This window comes from Bombina bombina, chromosome 2 (assembly GCF_027579735.1).
Source record: "Bombina bombina isolate aBomBom1 chromosome 2, aBomBom1.pri, whole genome shotgun sequence".
NCBI classification, from domain to species: Eukaryota; Metazoa; Chordata; class Amphibia; order Anura; family Bombinatoridae; genus Bombina; species Bombina bombina.
In genome coordinates, this window is record NC_069500.1 from 219705249 (window position 1) to 219712695 (window position 7447).

Here is a 7447-nt window from a genome sequence, read left to right on the forward strand (position 1 = left end):
CACAATCAGACACTTAGATGATTTTCCTTTTTAGATGGTATTTCCCAGTCCTCTATTTAATGAACTGATGAATAAGACACCTATTGAAGATCAACTGTTTACCCCTGAATTGACATTCAAAGACCATGCATTGTCCAGGTTGGTGTACCAATGCATGCTAGTGAAGACTGTAGAATATTAGTAGCTTACATACATTAGTCATATTTAGTTCTTAATTAGATATTTAGGGATCACAATCAGAAAAAGGAATACATATTATAGTTGATATAGAGGTATTTGAATGGACATGAAATATTACATTTATGTTCAGCATACATATATTGTTTACATGTGATATACATTATTATGTATAAATTTAATTTTTGAAATTTAAATATTATTTTTAATCAACAATATAATGGTGTATGTATTTCATTAATTTAAAATGAATGTAATGATTATGTGTAAAAAATGTTGATCAAAGTTAGAGCATAGACACCATATGATTTTAAATGTATTTTATGAATATTTTACAACGTGTGTATTAACTTTGTTCCATTTTTATTATTTGTCATTTCAGATTGGCATCTGATGACTTCATGGAATATTTAATTATTTTCTATTAAATATATATATTTTTTTTTTAGCAGATTCTAATATATATCAATATAATCTGTAAATAAATAAAACTTGGACTCCCATGACTGATAGTTGGCTATTTGACAAGCACATGCATAAGAGAAAATAATGCATTAATAGTAGAAAATAAAATTCTTCAGAGAATATTAAAAGATATATTTTAACATTAATTGGGGAGTCATATTCTTCAATGCTTTTATATTGAAAAAGTATATATTAAAAATATTTAGGATATGTATTAATATTATGATTGTTTTAACATTTAATAAGGTGAAGTGGTTCAATTACATGAAAGTGACAGTGTTGTTGAATGTAAAAAGAATTGTATAAGATCATGTATCTTCCTTAGGTATCTCAAAACATTATTAGAAAATATTTTACAATTATTACATTTATAAATGGTAGGTCATTTAACTTTATAATTTTTAATAATTAGTTATTGGATGCCAGGTTAATCTATGTAATTTTCTAGTGGAGTCATTTAACTATACTTAGTAATATTATGTATTTATTACAATCTTACCTCTTGGGTTAGACATCAAATATCTATATAGAATGTAATTTCCCCTTTAGTTTATTTTGTCAATGTTAAATCAAAATACAATATGTTTGGGTCCTTAAAGGGGTCATTCAAAATGTATATTTTGTATACATTGTTACAAATATCATACAAGAATTTAAACATATTTAGAATGTACTATAGAATTACATTCAGTCTTTAAATATACTTGTTAAAATAAAAATAAATGCACATATCTTAGTCAATGATATAAGGCATCTATATGCAAACAACAATCAGCATCAAAATAGCCTATGTAGAGATGTATTTAATCCACGAATATATATAATTACAATATAATAATTGAATAACAAAACATATAAAGTTGGTCAAATATAAGATTATGATACAAAATGCATACATAACATATAGCTTAATGTCCCTCTACGCTGAAGGCTAAAAAAGACCTCATTTAATAAATATATTTCAGTCAGTGTGTAAAACAATCTAGAAGTTAATCTAAATTTGCTTTACTCATATGTTAGACTCATTTAGCAAAAGGAAGGTGCCTAGGTTTATGATATATTAAGCATTATTGTGAAATGTTTATTTAAAGGGACATGAACTCAAAATATACTTAAAGGTAGCCATTTAAAAAAACAAAGATTTATACATTCTGAATGAGTATTCTATTTTAATCAAGTTTAAAACTTGTCTCATATTATGAATGCTCATTGTGATGTTGCTATCATTACTTTAGAAATAAGGCAGTAAATAGCTAATTTATTTGCTTCAGTACTCTGGACAGAACTTGATTGTTTGGAATAATTGATGCAACAATCGTCAAGGACAACCCAGGTTTTTATTAAACAATTGTCCGTAATATAAAATATCATTATTGTTTTTCAAAGAAACATAACAAGATAACTTAACATTTGATAATCGTATTAAATAATAAAGTTGATTAACATTTCATGCTCAATCACCAATGGTAAATTTTTTTGGACAGTGTCCCTTTAAGAGCTTGAAATAGTGTATTTACTTCTCTTCCTATCTTTACATACTTTGCTTGAAAAGCATATCGAGATAGGCTCAGTAGATGAAGATTGGTGGATGCACAGAGATGCCTTATGTGATTGGCTCAACCATGTGCATTTAAATTTCTTATGTTGAGGATATATAAATACTAAGAGAAAATGATTTACATTTTAAAGTCTAAACAATCTTCTATCTCTACAGATCATTTGATACAATTGTTTGTAATGTCTCTTTAAAACTAAAGACGCCATTGCACAATAACATATATGAGCACTTCAGAGAAATACAAGCTCGAGGTTTATTTGCGAATAACAAAGCTGTAGTTTAACATTTATAAACAGATTATCAAAGTTACTGACATTCTTCCCGGAATTTTAACATTAATAAATATTGCGTGGGAAACGCATCTTCAAACACCAGATTAGCATATTTAAACATTAGTGTAATGTCACGCAATAGCACACAATCAATGTGCATTATAAATACATTTAATAGAGCAATGTCAATACTTCACAATAAATTTATTTAAAGAACAATAAAGACATACAATATTAAATGTGTATTTGTATTAAAGAAACAGACCGTTATTAAACCGAGAAATTTCTACAACATTAATAATGTGACAGGATTAGATTTTAAAGAGTATTTAATCATTAATATTTCACGGATCACGGATATTAAATCTGCGTCACACATATCCGCATGACAGGCCCATGAGTTACAAATAAGTCTACATGAAAAATGAAGTTACAGCACCACCAAGCGGTATGTGTAAGGAAGTTACTAAGATATGAAACATTAAGGAACGGCCAATCAGAGTTCATCACACAAACACAACTTGAGTCAGGATGGTCTCACAGACATTATAACAATATTTCAAACTTTTATCCAATCAGATGTACAGATAAATTGTCCCATGGTGCATCTCATGTTTACTTCACCATATAAAAGTCCATTACACGTTGCCATCTTTGTCAGTTCTCTAATGCCTGCAGGCAATATATATTATTATTATACAACCCAGCAGGCATGTCAGTTCCCAGGTTCACCAAGGAGGAGAGCGCTGCACTGGTCCACGCCGTCAAGGACTTTTATCCCCAGCTGTTTGGGAACAAGAGGAGCTCGACAGATGCGCCTGTTAAGAAGGCCCTCTGGGAGTCTATCACCAATGCGGTTAGATTGGTGTGTGACGTCCAGAGGACCCAGGATCAGATCATGAGGAGATTCGGAGATATGAGGTTGCGTTTATCGAAAAAAGTCAACCTCATAAGGGACTGGGTACAAGCCCGTAAAAGAGGGGGCCAAAGAAAGGCCCCGCGGAAACTGTACCTACTCCCTTATGAGGTGACTTTATGCGAGCTCCTCAATCTCCGGGTCCCCAAAAGATTTAGATCCTCGCCATCCTCGGCCTCCTCTTCTTCCCTCCCAGCTGCGGGATCTGAAAGTCCTGACGCGGGGGACAGGGCAGATGCTTCTCCGTCCGGTGGCCTGGGAGGACCCGATAGAGAATCTGAACCAGGTAATTATCCAACTTCATATAATATTTATAATGTTAAAAATCCAAAAATTGTATTTAGTCAGATACTAAACCTATACAGATCTCACAACATACACTACATATGATGTTTAGATATCTGATTTTACATTAGTGATACATGAAATTGGAATGATGTTTCTTGCGCTCTACAGAATATGCGTCACAGAGCGGAAATGTAATTTCGCATCCACGTTAACATGGGTTTGCGGAAAGTGGCATTGCTTTATACATGTTGGTCAAATGACGGATGCGTAATTCCGCTTGGAATCATTGCGCAATGATCGCGAAAATGGCATTTCTCATCCACGTTAACATGGGTTTGCGGAAAGTGGCATTGCTTTATACATGTTGGTCAAATGACGGATGCGTAATTCCGCTTGGAATCATTGCGCAATGATCGCGAAAATGGCATTTCTCATCCACGTTAACATGGGTTTGCGGAAAGTGGCATTGCTTTATACATGTTGTTAAAAATTAAATGGAAAATCTTAGATTAGTGAAGAATACAGTATTCTTATTTTAAATATTATATCTAATAAAAAACGAATAATACTAATAAATTATAACATATGGCCATCAATTGATGATTATGTAATAACAAGCATATATTCTTAAAGATACAGTAAACAACACAACTGATTGAAAATAAGAGTCCAGGATATATTTATCATTCATTAAATTGCGGAAACTATTAACTCATGGGACTACCAAAGGATTAATATTTTTCTATTGATTTGTTATTAATGTAAATATTTTAAACATGGCATGATTAGTATTAATGATATGCAATCCTCATTTAATATATTACAGATATGGATGTGGCTGCTGGATCCTCAAGCCAGGGCTTGTCACAGTATGGTATGTCTCATTTTAATTGACATTTGTCTTAGAAACATGGAATGAACATTACATACTAAATACACATTGTTCTATATTTATATGTAATGTCTATTTAATAGATGAAAATTATATAATTATTCGGATATACTTAAATAACATATTTGATTTTAATTGCATGCTCAATACCATTCATTACATCAACATATGGAGTAGATAATTCATTAACAAACAACAACATTGTGGAATCTATTTAATTTTAGATTAAAGGGATACTGAACTACAATTATTAATATTGTCTTTCACATACAGTATGCAATATTAATAAACATAAAATATAATACTATCATCATATGTGACATATTCTATTGCTAAATGTAGTTTAAAATAAAGAAAGTACGTTTATGTGCATCTAAATATTTGTTGACCAACCTGGGTTTATATTGATGATTGGTGGATACCTTCAACAAACAATATTTATTGAATCCAATATTCCTTATCTGCCTTTAAGATTAATATCGAACAACATTCGAATTATAATAGGAGTCAATGTTAAATCATTTTTTACAGTTTGAACATAGAAATCAATTATTTAAATTAATCATGTCAGTGTCCCTTTAAGACAAAATAGATTCATTCATCATTACATTATTTTTATTAAAAACTATTGATATATAAATCTAATTATCTGTTGGAGTTACTTTATATATATCTGCATACTCTAACAGCACCATGATTACATATTAGTAATAATAAAGTTTGTTATGTATTGTGATAAATATGTGTTGTGTCCTAAACAAGATTACTGTACATTGAAAAAATGGCTCGATGTGACACATGTTTGTTTAGATTTGTCAACAGATGCTCCTCAATATGTGGTTTGTGTGTATTCTTGTAACTTCTTAAGGACATATGACGGAATTATTCCGTCATAAAACAATTGAGCTAAGTGAAAGCTGTGTCCTTAAAGGGTTAAGAACATTGATCATTGGGTATATTTAGATATGCAATAGCAGCATCTGAGATGAATTTGATGTCTAATGTAGTCTGACATTAAACATATGTTGAATACAGATATGTTTACAGAATCCCCTTGATTCAATCAAGCATTTTCTGGTGTAATGACTGCTCTATTATTCACATTTTAAAGTTGATTAATGTTAAAATTCTAGACAGATGTGATTTAGTGATATCCAAAATGTGTTTAATAATATATATCTATATCATTCATAGAGAGAGTTGGTGTGGGGAGCCCACAGGAATCCAGCAGTGACATAGAGCCGCCTTTGCGGGCTCCTGGTAAGTCCATTGACTCATTTATATGTAATTGAAGGTGTATTGCTAATCAATATTATGATCATGATTCCGATGAAGCATAACATTATAAAAAATCATAGAATTTATCTTCTGATTATATATTTATTTTTTATATTGAGCGATTAATAATTTCTACTTTATTATTCTACACATTTGTTATTCATAAGATGTCTAACATATGTTTTTTTCATTTTTTAATTTTTTTAACAACAGTCATCAAGTGATACACACATGAGAAATCTTAAATGTTCTATGTACTATGCTTTTATGAATTTAACATTAAGACAAACAATACATTAAGATTCTGATTTATTGACAATAACAAATCTATTGTCATTTGTATGCTCCATCAAAATGATGTAAATCATAACTTTGTGTGTGTATATCTTTAATGCAACATTGATGTGCGTATTTGAGCAACAGTAACATATGTTATAATATCTGATCTTAAGGTGTACACAACATGTTATGTTTTACAGAGATTGATGTCACATGTGGGATGGAGGAGGAAGAGGCTGCCTTGGAGTCTGATGGTATGTGAAATATATCTATCATGTTTCCAACATGTTTCTTTTTTTGAAATCATTTTATTGAAGACATTCAAAGTCTACAGCTTTTTCCCTTTAAAAAGGAATATTATTTGTCTGTTCAAATACACTACTGCCCCCTTTCTATATCAGGCAGCATGAAAATCTGCTTGTATATATTTTATTAAGAATATATAATTCATGCCATCATTATGTCACATGCATATTCCATGCCAAAACACAATAATAAGTTTCACATTGTACAGACAGTCATTGAGATTCATCTGAGTGCCTATATAGATACCATATCCTCATTTCAGAATAGTTTACAGATTCAAACACACTTCGAGGTATATTGAAAACATAATCAATTTTAAATGCGTTGATTTGATGTCAGGATGTATGAGATGTTAATATATTTATTTTACATTTTCAGATGGATCCACCACTTCTGGTCATCTGGATTCCGCCCCTGCCCAGTCACAGACCCCTCCCCGTGCACACACCCCTGACCATGGCCACACCTCTGCACACACCCAGAGCCCTTCCCATCACCAAACCCATGACCATGCCCCGACCACTGCCAGCCCTTCCCATATTTCATATCCTGTCCCTCCCAAAAAACGCCCATACACCCCCCTTCGCCGCTCTCCCCGTATTCTGGCCCGTACAGCTGCCCAGACCCAAACTCCCCACTCCCCAGCTGTACGGCCTACCCTGGAGCAGCAGCTCACCACTCCCCAAGCCATTCCCATCCCTCCCCGAGCCAATCCCATCCCTTCCCCCTGTTTAAACCTTCATTGTCCTGGGTGTCAGATTGTCCTTCCCAGGCACAGCTGTAAGTATCATTCTAAATACACTTTATAAGATACTTAAAGGTACAGTGAAGTTCAATTGGTTAAATTGTGATTCAAATCCAGCATGCAATGTTAAGCCAATGTATCATAGAATACTCTTATGAATTATTCGTCATTCTCTTGATATATTTATTGAAAACAACTTATTCCTATAATTAGTTTAAACAAGAAAATAAATGTGGCCATCATTTCTTTATTGTTGGATGAATGTATCCAT

General features: G+C 32.0%; 1 long non-coding RNA gene across 1 annotated transcript; it reads left to right on the top strand.

Annotated features, from left to right (window-relative positions):
• Positions 1-5774: 5774 nt before the first annotated feature.
• On the top strand, positions 5775-6995 carry LOC128647729 (uncharacterized). Its single transcript, XR_008400392.1, has 3 exons — positions 5775-5828; positions 6326-6379; positions 6810-6995. It is a non-coding gene; the product is annotated as an uncharacterized LOC128647729 (long non-coding RNA).
• Positions 6996-7447: the final 452 nt, after the last annotated feature.